Genomic DNA, 26,405 nt, shown 5'->3' on the forward strand with positions numbered 1-26,405 from the left:
ATACGTGGTAGAGGGTACTTATTCTTGATTGTGACTACATTCGAAGGCCTATAATCTACACACATTCGTAGGGATTGATCCTTCTTCTTCACAAAGGTAGCTGGGCACCCCCACGAAGACGAACTAGGATGGATAAGGCCTTTCTTTAGAAGTTCATTCAACTGAGTCTTAAGTTTAGTTAGTTCACTGGGAGGCATCCTATAAGGCCTTCTAGAGATGGGCGCTATACCGGGTAGCAACTCTATCTTGAACTCCACGTCTCGATCTAGGGGCAATCTAGGTAAATCATTGAGAAAAACATCCAGAGAATCACACACAACAGGGATATCTGCCATAGCCTTTACTTGCACCGCATTAACCGTACAAGAAAGATTGATATCCCTAGGTAGCTGTACTAGAAACCCTCCTAATTATTAGGATCTCTGAGCATGACTACTCTAGTTGATGTATTAATAAGCACTCCATGACTGCTCATCCAGTTCATTCCTAATATCACGTCAATACCTAGCCCCTCTATCTCAAATTGTACGTCCCCAACTACAAGCTTGGTTGGGATAGTACCACTGGTAGCCCTAATACAATAATCCTCACCCTCAATAGTGTATGTTTTCTGCATAAACTTAGATGCAAATGCGGGACTAATAAAAGAATGCAAAGCACCCGAATCAAATAGTACAACTACGGGGTGTTGATCCACTAGAAACTTACTACCCGTTACCTCCTCTCCTGATGGAATATCAGCAATATTAGTGTGGTTCACCTACCCCTAACGGCCACCTTAGTAGTTATTCTTCTTGGGGTAAGGACACTTCCTCGACTAGTGACCTGGCTTGTTGTAGTTCTAGCATGGCATGTTGCTTGGCAGAACATTAGAACTACCTTGACTGGTAGTGCCCTTGGGAAGAGCAACTATAAAAGCCTTGCAAAACCTAGTCTTGCCTGGATTCTTCTTCAGCGGTGGGCAGAACTTAGCAGCTGATGCCTGGGGACAGAATGGAGCCCTTTGGGTGACTAGAGCCTTGGATTGTATGGCACCCGCCTCATAGGCCCTCTTACGATTCTTTGAAGCAGCAAAGATAGCATTGTTGTTCTCTTGCGATAAAGCATCACTCACAAACTCATTAAAATGAGCACACTTGCAATTTCCCATGGTCTTCATCAATTTGGGGCTAAGTCCCCACTTGAAACTAGCGATCTTTTTGGCATCAGTGTCAACAAACTCAGTAGCATACCTTGCAAGGTTATTGAAAGCCTATAGGTATTCATTCAAGCTCTTGTTCCCCTGGGTCAGCTTCATGAACTCTGTATGCTTGATTGTCATGAGACCAGGTGGAATATAATTTCCCCTGAAAGTAGACTTGAAGTGATCCCAAGTGATTTGGGCATTAGCGGGCATTGTGGACCGATGATGACTCCACCAAATACCAGCTGGCCCATGCAGTTGGTGGGATGCATACTCAGTCTTCAGCACCTCAGTCAAGCGAAGCAGATGGAAATTCTGCTCGAGAGTGTTCAACCACTCATCAGCTTGGAGGGGCTCTTCAGCCTCCTTGAAGATTAGTGGTTTAGTGTCAAGGAAATCTTTGAAGTCGCTATACTAATTTGGTTCTGGTCCTTGGCGTGCACCACGACCATCATGATTTGCAATCGTGCGGAGAGCCTTCACCATAGTGCGCTGTCCTTCCACAAGAATCGCCATCAATTCTGTTGGTGTGGGTGGTGGTGGCGGTGGAAGATCATCATCATCACCAGTCGCACTAGTGGAACGAGTGTGAGGCATCTGCAACAATGCGCAACCAGCAATTATTGGTGATGTTAGCACATTGGAGAGGAACAATGTAATTACGCCAAACTGAATTTACTAGAGAGAATGAAAAATTCATACAATAAACAGAGGCAATAATTCATTCTCTAATCACCACATCATCAATTAGATTACTAGCGCCATACGCAGTGCATTCCAACATGACAAGTTTTAAACTTAACCAACAAGGTACGCATCCCGAAGGGAGCAGATTTAAGTATATTACATGCCAAGTTTGAATTAAAAGGTACATCCCACATCAGTCATAGTACTAAGTCCATTACACCAATGACTGCAAAAGCTTAAACTAGTGAGACATGCTAACTAACTACTCATCAAAGTGATCGCTGTCCACATCGGAGACGCCTTGGACTTCTTCTGGATCTTCCTCTTCTTCTTCATTTGCAGGATTAGCTGCATTGCCATCCATTTGCACGTCCTCTTCTTCTTCATTGGCCTCAATCACTTGAGGTCCACCCACATTAGGATACCTTGGTATGGGGTGAGGAATAGGAAATAGACGGTTGTTCAGTTGATGGTGCTCAACCTGAAGCTCTTCAAGCTGCTCTTGGAGCTCATGCTCCCTTTGAAAAGCATTGTGGTTAGCCATGATCTAGCCCTGACATCTTTCTTTTGCTAACTCTAAGGTTGCATCTCTATGATGGGTCACACGATCCAACTCATGTGCTACCTCATCTCTCTCTATAGTGAGGTTCATCAGCTGGTTATGAAGCTCGTCTCTCTTGTGTATAGTTTGACCCCACTACTGTAGGTGATAATTTGCAATACCTTGAATCTCATCTACTTCTTGTTGAGCTCGCCCACATGCATCCGCCCTACGGCGATACTTGCGGGCACGCAACTTGAACTTGTGCTGGGCTACCATTGCCTTACCAGCTTCTTCTAGCACACTAGAAAGGGTGTCCTGCCTGACTCGACAAAGCTTCAAGATGGCCATCATAGCACTCATTCCAGCATTATCGCTCTGAACATGTTCACCATGGCCTCGAACCAAAGCCTAGCCAACTTCTTGAGTCCACTCAGCCTTAGTAGGAGCCACTCGGGGAATGGATGAAGCTGGTCCACCCACTAACTCATCCCCGAAGCTCTATGCTATATCCATAAGCACATCAAGGGCAGCAACCTGAGCGGCTTCCCATGGGCTTTGCCCATCAGTCTCAATTCTCCACCCATGCCACAACGGTCTTGTGGGGTTCTGCGGCACTATAAAGGTCACAACATACCAAGGTACGTCTCCCAATGGCACCGCCTGCCTCCACATGTAGTGGGGTGCCTCTAGGTACCCAACTGAACTGAGCACCCTCCAGAGCAAGGTGGGTGTACCGAACTAGTCCAAAAAGGTGCTGCTACCAGTAGGAAATGCGGGCACGGCCATCTGTATCAAAAAGGGATGCAACTCATGTGAGAGGATTATTTTGTTGAAAGATTGAACTTAATACTTGGGATAAGCAATTATAAGGGAGGGAGTAATGCAATATAAATGACATGAGTGAATATGATGCATGCTCGTTCCATACGTCCTCACAAACCTAAGAAAATTTAAGTTTTAGCGGAATATACGGTGGCATACATACGTTCTCTCAATTAGTGGTAACTAGTCAATCTACACGGTGCGTTGTTAGTGTACCTACAGAAAACTTCATTGCAGCCCAACCCAACAAGATATAATGCTAATAATGAAAGTAGTAACTAAGATACTCTCTATATATACATCCCCAGATATATATACTTTGGTATCCAAACTACCCAACAAATGTACCCACAATTAAGTACCTTCATATATACATATATGCAACATGTAAATACTCCAGTAACCACAACTAACTCTCCCCTAGACCGATGGTTGGATGGTCATGCTCTCACAACTCACACTTACCTTAGCGTAGAGGCAATTGATCCATACATTACCATTTAAGCGAATGGCACACATACAATAGCACGCCGCATGGACGACAAAATAGAAACAATCAATTTCCCCCAAGTTAGTAGTTATATAAGCCACCTAGAAGTCCTTAAGTGGGCTACAAGGGATGTGATCACCAGTGCACTATAAAATTTTTGATTTTTGAACACTTATATATAACTATAAGTTGAAAAACCGTTTTCACAACAAAAGCTTTTGTTTTAAATACCCATATGACATGTTTAGTGTTGAATCTAGCTCTGATGCCAGCTGTCACAGAACTGACCAATTTATAAGAGCACAAGTACAAAAACAATCGCCGAAACGATCATTCTCGCACTTGAGCCCATATAAACCCGGTAGTCAACTGAAACCACAAAGGATTTCAAACCAACTTGCATACAACCAAGATCATAATAATTCAACATAACATATCATACGTTACAACATTTCACAGATGGTTTGCAAATAGGTTACAACACCTTAGAGTCATCGTTATTACAAAATAGGTCTTCTAAAGTATGCGGAAGCAAATAGTTTAACTTACACACCTAAGTTCAAATACAAATACTGGTTTGCTAATCACAACCCGCAAAAGCATTTGGATAAGGGAAACAGAGATCATGCCCATGATCTAGTCTTCGTCACCCATCGGGTGGAGACAATACTTACAGAATCCCTGATATAGAAGGTCATCTGCAACAAGAGGGAATAAACCCCAAGTACAAGAATGTACTCAGCTAGGCTTACCCGTCGGAAACCAAAACAAATGACACCAAGGATCATGCATAGCTTAATTTAGTGGATCTAGCTGACACTTTCTTTTTGTGGAAAAGCATAAGTAATAATGACCAACTCTTAACCTGAACTAGCAGTGACTTTTAGCCATTAACCTATCATCTATATTAGCACCTATACTAAGCAATCATTTGATTAAGATGCAAACATTAATAACCATAGCAGGTATAAATAGTGGCAACCTTATCATCATCATCCATTTAACCATATCGTTAAATTAATTGAATCTATGTTGCCGCTGCTCAGTCAAGTTCTCACTATCCGAGAGAGACGGCGATTCGAATCGATTCTTATCCAGCTGGAGGGGTATTCCTAACACAAACCTTGCTTCCCCATTAGGGTCACAAACAAGTACCTTTGGTACAATTTAGGAGTCGTGAGTCCGATCAGTGCCACAAAATCCGAGAACCACTCTGTCATGAGTGCTCGGTGACTTAACCCGCCCTTGGGCTTACGCCAATGGCTCTCCGCACATCCTTGCTTCCATCCAGATTGTGGACCCCTGCTCGCGTCCCCGGCCTGAATTGAGCTACTAGGCTTCACGGTCGGAACGACTTATCCGGCTAGCTAAGTGTTAGGTTGTGTTCAACATGACATAAGGACGTACAGCGTATCGGTCCTTAAACAACACAGACGGAGTCACTATGTCCAAACCTACACAAGACTCCACCCGGTCTTAATTCATTATTAACATGGTTCTTTTCCACGATAGCAAATATAGCCAACCGTGATCCACCTCATCCTAAAGCTCGCAAGTGATAGGAAATCACCTGACTTCTACCGCACTAAGCATGGCTAAGCATCTAACCCGTTCCTGAACTTTAATAGGATTCAAGTACGATATCTGGACAAGGATGAATATATAATGCAACAATTGGTTTCAACCAATTCCTATACTTAATGCATTATCAACAATAAGAGATACTCAAGATGTTTATAAAAACAGGGGAGACTTAATATGTTCTGGGGCTTGCCTTTTAGGAAAGAGGAAGGTTGGTGGTCAGGGCACTCGGGCAACTCCTCCTTTGTGGCTGCTTCATCAATTTCCTGCACCTCGGGCTCCTCCTCCTGGCTCGCTCCCTCAAACTCTAGCAGCGTCACTCCCTCCGGCACACCTATTGCATGAATGCACAAGATAAATATCATGGATGCACATGAACGAGGTTAGGGATGCTCGGGGAATGCACATGCTTACTGCAGTCCGCATTTTCCGACTTAGGCTCTATTCAAATCACTTTAACTTACCAAGTTTATACAATCTAATGTGCAATTGCTCATCGTCAGTTAGGGACCTAGCACCTGCACCTAAGCATATTCTCAAGTTAGGCTAGCACCTAACAATCAACAAGAACATTGCAACAAAGCATGCACACAAACATTCATATTTCAGCGAAACAGAGACTATACAGCGGTATGGTAAACTGACCATAACTGAAGATCTACAATTCCAAATGACATGCAACAAGACAATTTGGAAAGCTTATGAAATTACCTACAATTCATTTTTAGACCTCAAGGCATGATTCCAACTTTTACCAGGTCGAATTTACAGAGCCACATAATCAGGTCTAACAAGACAGAGAGCAAGCAAAACTATGATCTAACTTTGAACAGCTGTAGCTCCTAAACTACTAGGCCAAATGCCACCAAATGTTTACAGGAGCTAGATACATAAGTTATCTACAACTTTTGTATTCACCACATTCCCAGCAAACCAAAATATTATGGGAAACTTTGTAAAGTCTCGAGAACTATCTAGAAAGACATAATGCCAGGAAATATTTATTAACTTATGTTGCAAACAATTAATTGGACAAAACCAACTCTACTCACTTATTATACATGCCACAAGAACACCAGAAAGTAAAGTGTTCTCCACCAATTCATTTCTTTTAATGCCTTTCTTAATTTATTTAATTAATTAAGAGAAATGATAAACATATATGAGAACTACACCATTTAATCTACAAAAATTACAGTAGGTACTACATGCTCCAAGTAGACCACTATAAAAATTTCACACCGTGTGAGCAAGTATAACATCCTACACAAAAATGATAAAACATAATGGCTTAAAATGACATAATTAGGAAACCCTAGTCAAAAGTGTCAAGCAACAGATTTTATATTTTTCCTAGCATCCTTAAGGTACTAGGACATTCACCACAAAATTTCATGGTCATTGGATTCATAGATAAATTACAAAAATTCACACAAGGATCATTCAATGATAAAAGGAAAATCTATAACTCAAACACCATACATGCAATAACTCTCACATTTTTACTAGAGCTTCTACTAAGCAAGAGTAGCTTACCAACAAAATTTCATAATTTTTGGATCACAGGAACTCAAGATATAATTTGAACAAGTTTGCATGCATTTAAAAACACATTTCAAGTTCCTATTTAATTCATCCAAAACTTCCACTACAAGTGTTCATGTTATATTTTTCCTAAATACTACACTTCACTATGATGCTAACAAAATTGGAACCACCCAATTTGGATCTACAAAACTCTAGATATAGATTTTACAAAATAGCATCAAAATCAGAACAAATGAACTAGCTTTCTATAGCATAGTGACTGAAAGCAGGGACCCACATCTTAGTAGGCCTAGCCTGTCATCGACACAAAACAGGGGACAATGCTTGCGACGGCGCAGACACGGCATAACTCACCAACGGCGGTGTCGCCGACGATGAGGAGGGTACCTCCGTGTTCGCCATGATCTCCCGCATTGATTGACCTACACAACCTAAGCTCTATCAGACTCTAGGTAAGGCGACCATGGCGCACGGTGGCTCGGCGGAGCTCCGGTGGCCGTGCTAGCAACGGTGAGCCTCTATTGTCTCTTCTGAGCTCAGTATGAGCTTCATGAGATCCCAATGGAGCTAGCTAGGAAGGAAAAGGAGGATGAGAGGGACCCTAGCTATCCCGACCACGGCGGCCTCAAACTCCAGCGAGGTCACGCTCATCGTGGTGGCGGTGGAAGTGATAAATGTGGCCGCTACCTTGGTTTTGTAGCTCACGGCAAGGTGGACGAGCAAAAGGGGACTATGGTGGAGCTTCAGTGGTGGCAAAGGGGCGAAGAGGCATGAGCTTGCGCTGGCTATGGCAACGGCGGAGGCTACGCTGCTGCTTCGGTGTTGCGGGCGAGCAGAGGAGGCGAAGGAGAAGCAAAATGGAAATGGGCGCATGTGGGGTTCTCGGTCACGTGCAGGGCTTCAATTGCCGTGCTCAGGCCTGTCATGGCCTACGCGGTCAGATAGTTGGTGACATGTGGTGCCATGCGGCATTCACGCTCTGTTGCCGGTCCACACTGTAGACGCCGATTTAGGGTTCAAATCCGAGTCTGACAGCAATACTTGATAGCATTATATCTCCTAATCCGTTGCTCATTAGCAAGTACAGTCTGCATGTAAGTTGTAGCCCTTACTCCCATCTTCAACTTCTATTAAAGGACCAAGGACTAATTCTCAACAGATACAGAGTAAAATCACGCCAAAGCTGAGTTCATGAAACTAAAACTCAGTTTTCACACTTAGAAAATTTCTAAGTGTTGAATCAAACCCCAATTCTAACTTGTGGGACCTTTTTGAGCATGTTGTGGACATTTTTATGAGATGGTCATAAAATAACTTTTGTTCCTTATAAAATTTTCTACAACTTTACTTTAGGTTGCTCAGACATGCAAACAATCTAAGTCATACTTTTTAAACAGTCAAACTCAGGAGCTCTAGGGGTCCATAATAGTCAAACCATGACTTGGAAACCTAATTAGGCAAAATGATCAACATGAACATTGTTCCTAATGACATTCTAAGTATAACTAAGGTTCTTAGGAGAATAATTAGCCACACCACACATTGGTCACACCACAATCAAGCATCACATGTACTAAAACAAGGACAAATAAGTGACTTTGTGACTTCTATTTCAAAACCATGTTTCATATGTTTCATGAGTTGGTGGCCTTGTACTAGCTAACCATGTTTCACTAAGTGTGTTGCACATGTTGCACTTAAGTTGTTACACACTATTCATTTCCTAAAACAATCACACATAGAATGTAACAATATGTTGCAATATTTCAAAAGCATGTTTCAGACAAATTCTAAACTCAGGAATGGGTGAATGATGCTCATGTTTATGAAATGCAAGTGCAAATGTGGAAGCCAAACACTAAGGGTGTTACAGGGTCAACCGGATCGATGCAGCCATACTTGAACTAGGCAAGAGTCAATAAGTAACTTATATCAGAGTCACAATGGAGGTCGACCGGATCGATGCAGCCATACTTGCTGAAGAACTCACCGAGATCTACTCTACTCCTACTCCTAAGGTTGGCCGGAGCCAAAAAAGTAAAAAACTGGTATATTGGATTGATTGTTGTCTTTTTACAATAGCCAGGGCCTAATATTTATACCCGGGACCAGCGCATGACTCCTATCTAAGCACGACTCATCACAATTTTTGACCCTAAAGAAAACATTCCTAATTTAAGATAACTTGGACTCTAATCTTTCCCTTTTTGTGGAGTCCAACATGTTTCATCCTGGCTCTGAGAGTAGTCTTTGTCGTTATCCGCTGGCGCTATCTGAAGAAAGCCAATTCCAATTTTTGCATCTGAATCAGCTGGTTCTGATCTGCACGCAATTGTTTCTTTGATGACATGATCTTGGGAGCTCTCGAGTCCCTACAACTCTTCTTCCAAATTTTGGTGTAAACACATGCCCCCCAATTTTGGGATAAAAGTAATTTTATCCCAAAATTATCATGTCTATATCCCTGATTGGTCCATAGTCATGGGTACAAAACCTTGATCTGGGGTCCACTATTTGTCACCGCTTGCATCCACTCATGAGCCCATGCCTCAAACCTTTTTAACAAGAATGTCACTACTTCACGGGCACTTGGATTCATCTTCCTGGGTCAGCTATAAAATGCATATCCGACCCTGGCGAGAGCGACTTAATCAATTCAGCCATGTTTTCCTTCCATCTGCTCCCTCGAGCGCTCTCAACTCCACTGGACCCTCCATGGTCTATCCTTTTGCTATGAAGATCTTGAGCGGCTAGAAAAATTCTTGTACATAGGGTGATTGTGTCACTTATTCTAGCGCTTCGTTGAGCAAGAAGACCAGCTATTGCGGCTAGAAGAATTCTTGTGATATCACCTGAGTCTTCTCTCCATACTCACAAAGTTGTTTAGTGTTTGCGAGGGCTAGAATGTGTGGAGACCTTCCCCTTGTTGCTCCTTCAAACACCCACTGGGAAAGCCTCAAGCTTCTTTCCCATAGTTCCTCAATTTATCAAGAAATCTGCTGAGCATATGTTAGGCGGACGACCTTTCTTATTTTTTGGTACAATGTCATTGATGGGCCAATGTGACTCGGTTCACAATGAATTTCTGCCTTATGGAGATCTAGACTCCCTTCAATCCAAAGAAGTTTTGGTGGGTTAATTTCTGGTTAATGTATCCATCCCACGATATTTTGTAATTCTGGTCCGTTATCTCTTCGTTATCCGTCCCCTGAATTTCCAGAGTGTTGATCCGTTTCCATTTCTGATTTCAATTTCACACCTCCTATCTCCTCGCTTTCCCGGGCTATATATATGGGCTACGGCTATAGATAAAAAACAACCCTCTTCGTCTCAATCCTTCTTCATCTCTAGTACATTTCCTGCCTTGCCATAGGTTTGAGGTTATGGAGAACAATAAGAGGACTGCTGAAGAAGCCCTCAATGGATCTACATCATCATGCCAATGCCTTCGTCATCAAGAGGACGCATCTTGGGGTGCTCCCATCGCTTTAGATCAAAGGGCTAATTCCGCCCAGTCCTCGGGGTCATCTTTGGCACAATTCGCTGCTAGCTTCCTTGTCACTCGTGGCGATAGATTAGTAATGATGATCTGCTGGCCTCCATCAATCGGACTAACCAGCACCTAGCCAACTGCCTCTCCCTAGCGGAATTGGCTTTGGCCATGATTGAAGACAGATCCCCCCCGAGGTTGGCCTAGTGAGGGAAAGGTTGGCTAGGGCTGAAGTTAGAATCATGGGTGAGATGTCTACCATTGTTTCTCTATTCTTCCTTGACTTTACCCTCAAGATTTTTATCACTCTTTCCTTGAATATTTTAGATCTAACTGCTCAGTTGGAGAGTCTTTAATCAGCCGTGGATCATGCGGCTAGATTTGTCAATGCCAAGGGTGCCATTCCAGTGGTTCGCTTACATGACATCCCGAATCATGTTAGGGAGGTCGCCTTTCATGGCGTTCGTCATGGCGCTGCCATGGCATTGGCTACTACACAAGCCTGTTCAGGCCATAATCTTTGGCTTCTTCCCATGGTATTCTGGATGCAACGTACCCTAGGGAGCATGAGCGCTTGGTTGAGGATTTCATGAGCACCACCAATTCTGTAGCTTTCAATACTCTGGCCGATGATATAGTAGGCAAAGTGTTTTCCAGCCTGTAGCTTGTAATAGGTGACATTTAGCAAACAACTTCCTTGCCTTGAGTGATTTCCCTTTGTTTCGTGCTTCATACCCATCACTTCGTTTATGTTTGCTTTGCTTCTATAGGCGATACACATTGTATCGGCTTTTACTCCTTTGGGTTCATTTTTTGCACTAGAGACGATATCTTTTCGATATCGGCTATTAAAGCTATCGACCGAACAGATCGTTTATTAAGTATTGATCCAAATGCTAGGATAATATTTCTTTAAATATTTCTCATTGATTGCTTAGCCAAATTCTTCTTCTCCTTTTAGTGTTTCTACGATATAAGCATTACCATGTGCACAGCGTTTGATCCGATAAGGTCCTTCCCAGTTAGGTGACCATTTACCGAATTCACTGTCCTTTGACCTGATCGGCAATTTTACTTTCTAGACCAAGTCTCCTTTAGAGAATTGCTTGAACTTGACCTTTTTATTATAATATTTCGCAACCCTCAGTTTATTGGCTTCGATACTTTCAAGAGCACATAGTCGAAGGCAACTCAAGTCCTCCAAATTATCTATCATAAGATTCTTGTAGACTTTGGATGATAAATCATTCTGCAGTGTGACACACCTTGATCTAGTCTGAACTTCCCAAGGAAGAACCGCATTATGGCCATACATAAGTTTGTAGGGCAACGTTTTAATTGATCCATGGTAGGCCATCCTATATGCCCATAGCACCTCATTTAGCGTCGAATGCCAGTTCCTTGGCTGTTCCTCGATCTTTTTCTTGATCAGCTTAATCATAATCTAATTGGACACCTCTGCCTAGCTGTTAGCCTGAGCATAGTAAGGAGAGGAATTTAGTAGCTTGATTCCCATACTGGTAGCAAAATCGTTGAACTCTTCTAAGGTGAACATTGTTCCTTGATCTGTAGTTATGGTTTGAGGAATCCCAAAACGATACACAATGTGTTCCCTGACAAAATCAATCATGTTCTTTGAGGTTACCGTCTTTAAAGGAATTGCCTCAACCCACTTAGTGAAGTAATCTATTGCCACCAATATGAATTTATGTCCTTTGCTTGAAGGTGGAAAAATTTGGCCAATTAAATCAATTCCCCAACCCCAAAACGGCCATGGTTTGATTATTGGATTCATGGCCGATGCAGGCGATCTCTGTACATTACCAAAACATTGACAGTCCTAGAACCCCTTGTAATATACAAAACAGTCCTCCAATATCGTTGGCCAAAAATATCCAGCTCTGCGGATAATCCATTTCATCTTATAAGCCGATTGATGAGCTCCACATATCCCTTCATGCACCTCACCCATCAACACCTTAGCTTCTTCTTGGTTTAAGCATTTGAGCAACACCCCATCGACTATTTTATAATGTAACTGGTCATCTAACAAAACATATTTAGTTGATTTATACCTTAGCTTTTTGGTAACTCTCTGAGATGGATCTCTAAGGTAGTTAGGTATTTTGACTCTCCAATCATCACTTGAGGTTTCACTACTCAAGACTTCTTGAAACACTCGATATCCTGATGCACTTTGAGCTAGATGGTTAGCTTCTTGGTTTTATGCTCTTGGAATATGTTGGAAAGAGATATGAAGAAATCCCTTGAGTAATTTTTGGCACTCATCATAGTATCCTTTCAAAGTCTCTTCTTTGCATTCATATAGGCCAATCAATTGATTAATAATTAACTATAAATCTCCAAATACTTCAATTGCTTTGGCCTTTACTTCATGAAGAAGTTGAAGTCCCTTGAGAATAGCTTTATACTCCGCTTGATTGTTAGTAACCATTGGCTCAATTGGAAGAGCAAACTCAAAACTTGCCCCCCGAGGCGAAATAATAACAATACCGATGCCACCACCCTGCTTGCATGATGACCCATCAAAGAACAACGTCCAAGGCATCAGCTCTACATAGCTAATGCTTGGCTTATGATGCTGGGTGTTAAAATCAGCCATTACTTGTCCTTTGACTACTTTAGCTAATTCGTACTTCAAGTCAAATTCCGATAACGCAAGAATCCACTTTCCCACTCTTCCATTCAGTATCGGCATCGATAGCATGTGCTTAACCACATCAGCCTTAGAAACAACTATACACTTAGCTGATAATAAGTAGTGTCGTAGTTTAGTGCAAGAGAAATACAAACATAAGCATAACTTTTTGGTGGGAGAATATCTCATTTCTGGATCCAGTAGTCTTCTACTCAGATAGAAAATAACTCTCTCTTTTCCTTCAAATTCTTGCATCAGGGCCGATCTAATTGTCTTGTCGTCAGCTGATATGTACAACTTAAATGGCTTACCTTGCTAAGGAGGGACCAGCATAGGTGGACACTTCATATATTCTTTTATTTCTTCGAATGCCCTTTGTTGTATGTCACCCCCACTTGAATTCTTGATCATTTTTCAACTTCAACAATGGAGAGAACGATAGGATCCTTTTCGACAAATTTGAAATGAATCTTCTGATAAAATTAATCTTACCAAGCAGAGATTACAACTCTGTTTTGGTAGTTGGGGGAACTGCTTCATCAATTGCATTCATGCTTTTTCTAACCAACTTCGATTCCTCTTTCGTGGACCAGGAATCCTAAAAATTGTCTGGCTGATACTCCAAAAGCACACTTATTAGGATTCATCTTCAAACCATGCTTCCTCATGCATTCTAGAGTCTCACGCAAGTCAGCCAGGTGTTCTTTGCACCCTTTGGATTTTATTATCACATCATCGATGTAGATCTCAACAATCCTACCGATCAACTTATGGAAAATGTAATTCATCGCGCTTTGATAAGTTGCACCGACATTCTTTAAACCAAAAGTCATCACAACCCACTCGAATAGACCGATTGCGCTGGGGCACCTAAAAGCGGTCTTTCCTATGTCCTCCTCAGCCATGAAAATTTGGTTGTATCCTGCATTACCGTCCATGAAGCTAATAACCTTTTGCCCGGCTGCTGCATCTACTAACATATCAGCTATCAGCATTGGATAACCATCCATAGGTGTGGCTTTGTTCAGATCCCTGAAATCAATGCAAACCCTCAATTTTTCATTCTTCTTATATATAGGGACAACATTCGATATCCACTCTGCATATCGGCACGGTCAGATAAATTTTGCTTCTAGTAACCTTTCAGTCTCCTTTTTGATATCATTAAGCATGTTTGGATTGAACCTCCTCTGAGCTTGTTTAAATGGCTGATATCTAGGTTTGATTGGCAACCGATGTTCAACAATTGACTGGTCTAAACCAGGCATCTCATAGTATTCCCAAGCAAAGCAGTCTTTAAATTCCTTTAATAAATCAATTAATTCCTAATTATACTCCGGATCTAACTTAGCACTTACATACGTCGACCTAGGTCTATCTTCAGGACCAATATCTACTTCTTCTAATTCATCAGCTGACGTGAAGCCTTGTCCTAGTTTGCCATCTATACCATCTATTGGATTATCCATTAATATAAATTTTCAAAGCCGTCTGCTTGGATCGGCTATTGGCTTTCACCATTGACTCTGAATTCTGATGACAACAGAAAAGCCATATGGATATTAGCTGATGGTTGCTTCCTTTTGGTTATTTGCTTGGTACACCACACTTGAGTTTTACCAGATGCCTGAGCCTTTTCCATCTCTTTATTCCTTAGATGTTGCACCCTTCTCTTCTGACTTCTTGTTAATCCTCTTGGACACCATTGGCCTTCCTGCCAAGCATACTTTCTTTTGTTGCCTCCCTCTTCATGATCGGCCCAGTCTTGATCAATGACTCTTTTTCCAAGCCGATCATGAACACTTTTATTTTTTAAGCACCGATCCATGTTATTATGATGATATGCATCTTGAGTATAGATAGACCAGTGGTTGGTTTGAGACTGCCTATACTCATGATATTGATTGCTGCATTCTGGATAGTCATGTCTGGTAGGCAACTTCAAACCTTCATTCCAGTAATGTTTGAAGAAAGGACAATTCTAATGTAATTTGGCTTGTTCTCTTTCATACCTCTCTTTTTTCAGTTGATGCTGGTACACTTGATCTTTTAACCAACGCTAATAATCCTTTTCCTTCTACCACTGCCATTTATTCAACAGAATCCAAGATGTGACCTATGGCTTTGTCGTCTTTGCTTTTGATGTCTTCCCCTGCTCGTATCAGCTCTTTTGCTCAGCACGACGTTTTCTAATCTCTCTATACTCATCAGCTGATATTTGCATCTTAGGATCGACTGTTCTAGCTTCTTTTGATTTGGTTGATGTTAGGACCTTAGTTTTTCCTTTGAATAACCCAGCATCAACCATGTTTTTGTCTCCTGGGAAAGGATTATCATCAACTTTCATTTTTCAAGGCATATCAAATTTGAGCCTCCCCTGCTGAATGACCCTCTGTATATGCTACCGAAAAATTCTGCATTCATTGGTGGAATAAGAAGTAGCATTATGGAATTTGCAAAACTTCTTATTCTTTATTTGATCAAGGGGCAACATGACATGACCATCGGGCAACTTGATCTGCCCTTTCTCAAGCAAGAAATCAAAGAGCTTATCTAATTTGGTGACATCAAAGTCATAGCTCTCCTCGACTCTTTTTCCCTAAGGATTTGGCACCATTACTATCTTCTTGCCCCAATTCCATTCAACTATAGCAACCTCTTCTTCTTCATCTTCATAGTCACCATCGACTGAGTATGGATCATAAGCTTCGACTATTGTGGTACTCTTATGGAATCGGGTATCTTTGTGCATACTCTGGAATTGGCTATTGAGCGCTGCTACTCGTTGAGCCAATTGACCCAAGTTGTCAAATTCTTGTCCCAGTAGCTTTTCTTTCTACATCAGTAGCATTCCTTGAATAGCTAAAGTAGCTAATTGATCATCGACCAAGTTTAAGGAGAAGCACAAGTTCTTGGTTTCTCAGAACCTCTAAAGAAATTCAATGCCCGATTCATTAGTCCTTTGTCTTATAGTCATCAGATCGGTAATCTTCTTTTCTCCAGTCCCAGTGTAAAAATATGTATGAAACTTCTTCTCTAGGTTAGCCCAATTGGCGATGGAAGTGACTGGCAATGATGAAAACCAAGTGAAGGCTGGCCCTGATAAGGACAGAGAGAAGAAACAAACTTGATGGGCATCCTCAACTGACGCTTCGCCCAATTGTGTAAGATACCAAGTGACATGTTCTATCGTGCTTGTACTGTCTTGGCTAGTGAACTTAGCAAATTCTGGAAGCCTATAATTTGTGAAAGAGTGACCAAATCATACCATTCTAGATATGAGCATTTGTATGAAAAGGTCAGCCCTTTTGGCTTTAAACCGAACTGATTCTTCATCATTTCAGTCACCCTCAGCAATAATTCATCAGCTTGTGGATTTGGATTTCTCTACACCAGCTGACCCATCTATGGATTGAAATCTCTCTTGCCTTGATATCCTAGATTTGGCATCATGTGGAGGGTATTATAATCCATGCCATAGTGATACCCTTGTGGAATCTCAATCTGCTGGGTCCTTTGCTGGCTCACTACTTGAAGTCTCTGATTATAGATATAAGGATCTATATCCCTATGGATCCTTTGAATTGATGGTGCTATTTTTTGAGCCGATGATGGTATGTGGCCTGATGTGCCAAAATTGATCACCTGATTCTGACTTTGCCCCACCGGCTGTTGCACATGTTGTACTGATGATCCAGGATTATACTATGTTTGATTTGTAGTAGTTCCTTGAGTTTGTTCAGATGAACCTTGAACTGTCTAGACATCACCACTACTAGCTGATGCTGCTTCTTGATGACTGGTACTAACTTGATTGGTCCCCTAGGTTGATGGATCTAGAATATTGTAATAAATTGGTCCACCTTGACCAACTAGAAATCCATGAATTGCATCTTTCATGGCGTTGTGGAATACGTCCACGAAAGCTTCATTATGGATTGATATGGCATCACAAATAGATCTGTCTACAACTTCCTTAAAGAAACACATGTCTTCAGCTTCAGTTGTGTCTGTCTGTCTGTGTAACAGAACTCTTGGTAGTGGAAATTTCTGAACAATTGTGTTGTCACATGTTTTGGTGTAGGACAACAAACATTTGTTCTGAAACTCCTCTATAGCTTTGCTGATGATACCCTTATCCCCATTAGGTAGATCTTCATAATGCAGCATAAGGATGTCGTTGTTGTTGTGAACTGCCATGACGATTGTGGGGTCCCACCGGGCATGGCAGAAACATGTGTCGACACAGAATTTTTGTCCCATGCTGAGGACACACGTAGAAAGCCGAAAGGGTCTACTCGATGGAGCTATAGATCCGCCTAGCTTTCAGTACAGGGGTGGTTGATCCTATGCACTTCTCCCAAGACATGCTGGTCAATTTGACCCTATAATTGAGAAGGAGAGAAAGTTCATCAATAATTAAGGGCAGAACTTGTTGGTGTTGCCAGATAGTCCTAAATGTGTGGCTATGAGAGCCGATATGAAAGGAGATCAACTAAATAGTCAATTCCAGCATAATCATGATAATCGATTGGTTAAAGCTCATTGGGTTGCATAAGAAGAATCGGTTATCATTCAGGATAAATGTCATTATTTACACAAATATTAATCAATGGCAATAAGATATCAACAATGATCGGTTTATGCTGAGCCAATGGTTACAAGTAACCAAACCCCTTTTTTATATAAAGAAACAATTCAACACCATTTAACCATTTAATAAAGATAAATATAATGAACATGTTAGATCTCATCTATCGCTACTAATATCAGTGGGGCATGAGGCAGAATCATGCAGGTCGTAATACAATAATAAGATCATGGGGCTAACACATCTTTCAACCTATCTTTACTTCAATGGTCTCGTGATGCGAACTGTTCGTGAAAGCACTCGATATTGGCTAAAACAGTCAATTTAGGCATAGCGCACAGCTAAAGTCATGCCTTATTAGAAATAGATCTACCAGATATTGGTCCCCACTCCTTGGTGCTAACAGTGGGGTGTGAGGCAGAATCACACAGGCCATGATAATGGGCCATGGAATGGTTCTCGCTAGCCAATAAATCTACTCAAGACACAACATGCCTTAACCGCACGCTATGCATGATCAGGATTGGCATAAAACAACCGATAAAACATAACTCATCATTTAAGGTGTAGATTAGATCAATTTAGATTAGCAAACGATGGGCTAAACAAGATATAAGGCCGATCTAGATCAATCCCAATCAGGCAGAGTGATATTGCTGTAATTAGATAGATAATGAAAGCAATAAGCAATATCAGTAACTTAATGAATCTACCAAAGACTGCCATCCTAAGGTAGAGCCGATAACTTGACCTTGATCTAGTTCATGTAGTAGGGGGTCGACCTGGATCGATGCAGCCATACTTGAACTAGGCAAGAGTCGATAACTAACTTATACCAGAGTCATAGTAGAGGTCGACCGGATCGATGCAGCCATACGAATAGAGGTATAAGCCATGACAGTACTTACAACAAGCAGTGAAGGTCGATCCGATCGATGTAGCCATACTTGCTGAAGAACTCGCTGAGATATACTCTACTTCTACTCCTAAGGGTGGCCGGAGCAAAAAAAGTAAATAACTGGTATATTGGATTGATTGTTGTCTTTTTACAATAGCCGGGGCCTGATATTTATACCTGGGACCTGCGCATGACTCCTGTCTAAGCATGACTCATCACAATTTTTGACCCTAAAGAAAACATTCCTAATTTAAGATAACTTGGACTCTAATCTTTCCCTTTTTATAGAGTCCAACATGTTTCATCCTAGCACCGAGCGTAGCCTTTGTCGTTATCCACTGGCGTTATCTAAAGAAAGCCGATTCTAGTTGTTGCATCCGAATCAGTTGGTTCCAATCTGCACGCAATTGATTCCTTGACGACATGATCTTGGGACCTCTCGAGTCCCTGCAACTCTTCTTCCAAATTTTGGTGTAAACAGGTTGAAGATAAAGAGCTAACACATCTAGCTAGATATTATAGCTAAGCTACTCCTCGGGGTGGTCGCTGTCGATGTCGGACACACCACCACCATGGTCATCCTCAAAAGGCTCAATCTTGTCCTCTTTAGGCTCATCCTCAGCATCCACCTCCATGCCATCATCCTCAGCAATCAACACATTGGGATCTTCTTTCGCCGCTGGAGCTAGAGGAAGAATTGGGTTCACCATGTTGTTGAGACGATGAACATCCAATTGAAGCTCCTCAATCTAGCGCATGAGTTCTTGCTCTCTGCAATCAAACTCTGTTGCTTGCCTAGCAGCCTGGAACATAGTCTAGATCCTAGCTGCCTCCCTAGTCTCAGCAAGGTGAATGACCTCATCCCTCTCAGCATGGACGTCCTATAACTTAGCCCTAGCTACATCTCTTTCTACAACAGCATGGATAAACTGCCCTCGACAAGCTTCCAAGGCTATCATATAATTAAGTATCTCATTCTAAGCTGCTCTAACTACCCTTCGGTGCTTGTGGACAAGTCCTCGCATCCTGCGCTTTGCAGCCTGTGCTCTTTGGAGCTCTTGCATACAACTGATGTAGCTATCCTGGTGAGAGTAAAACATCCTCATAACTGCATACATGACACTCATGGCAGCATTACTACTTCATGCTCTTTCATCCTAGTCTCTTACCAAAGCATTACCACCTGGCTAGGTCCAAGTGGTCTGTGATGCATCCAATCGAGGGAAAGATCCAACGGTCCCATTGCCAAGCTCATCACTAAATTCCTAATAGATTTTGTTGAGAACTTCAAAAGCGGCCACTTGGGCACCCTCCCAAGGGGTCTATCCATCTGACTCGATACTCCATCCTTGCCACTGAGGGTTGTCCACATGGGCAGGGACAATGACCCGCACGTCATACCACCATTGTCCCTTAGTTACCACTTCGCTCCAAAAGTAGCGAGGTAGTTCAACATACCCGACATAGTGCAGTATCCTCCATAGTAAAGTGAGAGTCCCAAACAATGCCAAAAAGGTGTTGCTTGCAACAGGGGCTCCTAGGGCTGCCATCTGTAGCAAAATGTTACAATTTAGTGAGACAACGGGATTATAGAAAAGAGTTACTTAACAATAAGATCTTGCAAGGGGAGGAACAATGCAATGACATGAATGAATGATGTATCATGATGTATGCTCAGTTTCATACGTCCTCACAAACTTATAAAAATAAATCCTAACGACATATGCGGTGGCATACATACGTTCTCTCAATATAATCATAACTAAACGAGCTACACGTTTCGTTGTTAGTGTACCTATAGAAGATTCATTTCAGCCCAACCCAACAGTTATATGTATAGAAAGGTAAATCTAGGCTCTAAGTTGAATATCAAGGATAGCAAGATATATATGAGAGCAATAAACTAAATACTTCCATATATATATATATATCCCATATATATACTTTTGTATCAAAGCTACCCGATGATCAATACACTACCCACAATTAAATACGCACCATATACACATGCAAGCATGCATATACAACCGTATCATAACTAGCTCTCCCCGCCCGCACACTCACTTTTTGCGGTCATGGCACTCATCAACTTACCTTCTTACCTAGCATAGAGGCATTTGATCCATACATTACCACTCAAGTGAGTGGCACCCATACAATAGCACGCCGTATGGATGATGAAAGTAAAAACCCCCATGTTAGTACTTAAATAGCCACCTAATAGTCCTTAACTGGGCATAAAGGAGATGACCACTAGCACACTATAGTTTTAAGTTCAATCTTCAACACTCTAAACTTATTACTATAATTGTAGAAATTAATTATATAAAACAAAAACCTTTGTATTAATTACACATGTGACAAGTTTAGTGTTGAATCCTGCTCCGATGCTAGCTGTAACAAAACCGTCCAATTTATAAGATCACAAGTACAATAGCAACCACCAAGGCAGTCAAACCATCACACTTGAGCCCATATAAATTCGGTAGTCCATCGAGTATCATGAAGGATCTTGAATCAACCAACATATAAGCCAAGATCGTACATGATTCAACATACAAGCCACATGTTACAACAAGTTCACAAATAGTTTGTCATACATCGGAGTTCCAACATAGTTATTACAACATCAGTTTAACAGTAGCAGAAGCAACATAGTTCTGAACGACATTAATAGTAGTTTAGATACATAGCCAGTTTTCACAGTCATCTCCAACAAAAGCACAAGGGTGAGATGATATATAGAATGACCATGCCCATGGTCCTATTCCTCATCCACTACAGGAGCAAAATAGTGCTTACAGTAGCCGTGGTACATCATGTTATCTACAACAATAGATAAATAAACCCTAAGTACAGAGAAGGTACTCAGCTAGACTTACCCATCATAAACCAAAAATAAGAGACACCAAGGATTATGCAAGGATTATAAGTGGAGTTGGTTGACATCCTTTGCCTATAAGCTAATATTTATCTAGTATCTTTTAACTTTTGAATAACAAGTTTATTATTCCTGTTCCACTCTAGATTAGCATCTATCCTAAGCCAAACATGTTGTGTACCATTAAATCATCACAATAGTAACCATATCAAGTTGAGCATTTCCATAATCCACATAACCAACACTTTCATCAATTACTATGATGAAGGAGCTCATGTCAAGTTCTCACTATCCAGGAGAGACGGTGATTCAAATTGATTCCTACCTAGCTAGGGAATTATTCCTAACACACACCCATACTCCCCCCATCGAGGTCGCATCAGGTCATGTTTGGTACAACTCAAGTCCAAATCATGGGTAAGACCAGCGCCATACCCTCAAAGATACTACCAATCTACCAGAAAGCTCAGGGACTCGAACCCGCCCTTGGACTCACGCCATTGGCTCTCCGCACATCCTTACCGCCTCAAGGGTGTGCAAATTTAATTGCTCAGTGTTCCTGACCTGAGTTGAGCTACTCAGCTTCACGATCAGAATGACTTATCCGGCCAACTATGTGAGAGGCATGAGTTCAGCATGACAAGAGGGCCTCCAATGGCTGGTCCTTAAATGACACAAATGGAATCACTACAAGTCACTACACCTAACATATAAGATTCCATCTGGTCTCCACTTGTTCAACATCACCAGATTATGTTCCATGATAGCACAATGTAGCCAACCGTGATCAAGTTACCACCTATAGCTCGCAGGTGACAGGAAATCACCCGACTTCTATCGGTCTAAGCATGGCTAAGCATAAAGGTCGATCCTAGACCTACATAGGATTCGAGATAGATATTTCTGGACAAGGAAAGTATATGCAGCAAGTGGTTCCAATCAACTCTTATAACCTAATGCATCAAACATAAAGGATTCAAGTAATATTTTGTAAAACATGGGAGACTTAGAATGCTCTAGGGCTTGCCTTTCACGAACATGGTCGGCTGGTGGTTAGGGCACTCTAGGAGATGATCAACTTTAGGCTCACCTTCACCTGGAGCTTCTTGGTGCTGAGCTTTTTGGTTCTCCTCTTGTTGATCGGCTTCGAGTTCCACCAACGTGATTTCTTCTGCTTCACCTATTGCATGCATATGCATAAAGTAAGTATCATGGATGCACAAGAAGGATTGTGAATGATATGACATCAGAATGTGTATGATTCTATGCTGATGATTATACAAAGTTACTTAGATGATAACCAAGTTGAATTCTTATTTACTGAGTAGGTGCATAACTCTTCTCTAGAATTTCAAGAATCCACACTAAGTCCATTTCTAGACCACAACACAACAGCTAAAAGTTTAGATCATAACTAGAGTTTTACTCAACCAAATGCTGTGATCTAGGACTTTCTAGAAATCTTATAAAATTGCCTACAACTTTAATTTAGTCATCGCAAGATGATTTAATATCTATCTAGGTTAAACAATTCAATCATCTAGATTTGTCCAGAAGACAAGCAAATCTAACAGCAGATTTGTAATAGCTATAACTCCCAAACCATTTAGTCTATTACTATGACAATTTGACACAAGCAAGATAAGTAAGTTATCTACAACTTTGTTAATAACAAGTTTCACAGGAAATGTAATTATCATCATGAATTATCAATACTACCGAAACTACCCCTGCAGCCATCTAGTGGAATTATAAAGCAATAATTAAGTAGCTGCTTATAACCAATCAACTTAAAGCACAACTACCATTATCAGAAGATCATATGCATCACAAGGACCACAGAAAACATTAGGTTTATGCCAAACTAATGCATTTAGATACCTTTATTAATTTCTTTATATAATAAGGTGATTTATGAGATAAATATTTCCAGTATTCCATAAATTCTGAGAAAATTATAGTACCAGACATATGACCCCAAAAGTCTACTGTACAAATTTCACGCCAATTAGATAAGTATAGCCCTCTATTAAAAAATGACAAATTGCTTAGGTTTATTTTAGCAAAAATAGTTTAGCTTATTGAAAAGTGTCAAGCAATAGATTTTATATTTTCTTAGCTTCCCTAAAACCCATTAACACTATACAAAAACTTGCATGGCAATATGTTACTTATTTTTATCCTTATGAATTTCCTCAAAAACACCATTTATTAAAAGATAAATAGAAAGACCCTACTCTAATCAAGTTTATTGCAAGTTTAGTATTTTTCGTAGCTAGATCATGTCAATACAAACTCAATAAAACTAGAATCACAATTTTTGCACATACCAAGATCAAGTTATGCATTTTCAAGATAGAAACCATTTAAAAAGCATTCATCTAGCTCCATTTTATTCTCCTAGAAAAATACTAGAAATAGTGCATTTCATATTTTTATCAAATACTACACTTCATTATGAATCCAACAAAATTTGGTTCACCCAATTTGAACACTCCTAGCTTAAGATATGAATTTTTGAAACATGCATTCAAATCTATGAAAACAAATAAGAAAATCAATCACTGCATAGACTGACAGATGGGGTCCGCTAGTCAGTTGGACCCCCGCGTCAGCAACACAGAGCAGAGGAGGTGCTTCGGCCAGTGTTATCTCACCGACGGTGAGATCACCGACGACGATAGTGACACCAACGTGTTCCCCATGATCCCCACACCTAGTGGTACCCTTCGTTGGATCGGTGGTGCACTAGTGCACCCTCGTCGGCGATGATGGTGGCACGATGGTGCTTTGCAGTGGTGCACTGGCCATCTCTAACCATGGCATGCATCGGTTAGGATGGCTACTCCATCCTAGTGACCTAGTGTAGCACTACGATGAGGATTAGGCCATGGTGACGTAGTGGAAAAGCTCGGTCGCATGCATGGCCATGCGGCGGTGCACGGTGCGCTGTGGCGGGGCTCTCCATTTTGGCTAGCTGGCAATGAGAGGGGAGTCTCCATCTAGCCTACAGGATCTAGGTCACAAGGCCATGTAGAGACAACAAGAGTGGGGATAGGAGGTATGGTGGAATGGTGTGGCTACGGTGAGCCGAGAGCACGACGGCGCTCCAGTGATGGCGCAGTGGCGGTGAAGCGAAATGCACCCTTACTCTGGCTCAGCAAGTGGGGCTAGCCGGTTAGGATGGAAGAGGTGATGATGGCAGAGCTACTAGCAAGCTAGATTGGGTGGTGGTGCAGCGATGGCGGCGAGCGGGCAATGTGGAGCGATGGCGATGGCGCAGTGGCACGCTTTGCTCTAGCATGGGTGAGAAAAAGCGGGGTGCGAGAGTGAAATGATAGCTTGGAGGCTAATATGGTCCAAGTCATGAATACCAAAGTTGTTCCATGTGACATTCTAAACATGTTAAAGGTACTCCTAGGGTCTCACAAACATTTTATACATTGGTCACATGTAAACCCTAGCATATGTAAAGCATTTAGTAACAAACACATGTGATATAAGCAATCATAGAGATAAAATTTGAGATGCCCATGCTCATGATTTAACATTGATGCTTGTGCGCATGCAATGCCAATGCCAAATGCATGCTTAACACCTAGGGTGTTATAGTGCACCATGGCAGCCCAATCGATGCGGATGTGGTATTCATCGTAGAATCAGAGGAACTTCTTTCTGGTGAACTACGTGCCATTGTCCATGATGATGGAGTTTAGAACCCCAAAGCGATGGATGATGTCAAGGAAGAATAGCATAGCTTGCTCAGACTTGATCGCAGAGATCGGCCAAGCCTCTATCCACTTTGTAAACTTGTCTACGGTGACAAGCAAGTGGGTATAGCTCCGGGCACCCTTTTAAGAGGTTCGACCAGATTGAGCCCCCAGTCTATCGGGCATAGTACTAACACCTATCATAGGTGTGCACAATCTGTTCAGCATCAGCTACTATGGTCTGCCAGTAGAAGCCTTGTTGGAATGCATTTCCAACGAGGGTTCTAGGCGTGGCATGGTGATCATAGACTCCACTGTGGATATCGCCCATCAACTGCTTCCCCTATTCGATAGGGATGCAACGCTGCAGGATCTCAATGTGGCTTCAACAAGGACAAAAGACTTGGTGTGATGCATAAGCCTCCGAGCCTTTGTCTTGTCTGTCAGTAGCGAATCATGGAGGAGGTAGTCAAGGTAAGGCGTCCTCTAGTCGACCAGAGGGTCAGGCTCTATCACTAGGATCCTCATCAAGCTCCATGACTTTAGGTTCGGATGGAGCCGATGGCTAGTTAGCCCTCGGAGCCCAGGGCAGGGAGCCCATCACTAGCTTGTTTTGGCTCCTCATAGTGGACTGAGGGTTTGTGCTGATCACAGGAGAAGATGCCTATCGACACCTAGCTCTTGGTCAGACACCGCTTTCACCAACGCGTCGGACTGCCTCATTAAGACACCTTGAGATGTGATTGAGCTCGAGGCCATCGAACTTGTCCTCCAGCTGGTAGGACTTCTTGGTAGTATGCAGCCATCTTGGTGCTAGTAGCAGCTTGACTCCTTCATAACTTGGTCGATGACCAACTGGGAGTCACCCGAACGTTAAGGCATCAGATACCCAACTCGATGGTGATGCGTAGGCCATTGATGAGCACCTCAGATTTGGCCACATTATTGGAGGTGGGGAAATGGATGCGAACCATGTACCTCATGCATACCCCAAGGGGCAAAATGAAGACCAGCCCCACGCCGATGCCTTTCTTCATCAGCGATCCATCAAAGTACATCATCCAATACTCCTGGTCAATGATTATTGGTGGCATTTGGATGACCTCACCAAGGGGAAAGGACGTGACGACCATCACCGGATGTGACTCGAAGTAGTAGCGCAACTTCCTCTTGGCAATGAGGATGGCGTAGAGGAGCTTATGGATTTGGGCGTAGCAGGTCTTGGAATCAGACAGGACCTCACTAATGAAGTACATGGGGCTCTGTACTTTGAGGGTGTTCCCCTCTTCTTCTCACTCCACCACCAGGGTGGTGCTTGACC

The sequence above is a fragment of the Miscanthus floridulus genome, chromosome 6 (assembly GCF_019320115.1).
Source record: "Miscanthus floridulus cultivar M001 chromosome 6, ASM1932011v1, whole genome shotgun sequence".
Lineage (NCBI taxonomy): Eukaryota > Viridiplantae > Streptophyta > Magnoliopsida > Poales > Poaceae > Miscanthus > Miscanthus floridulus.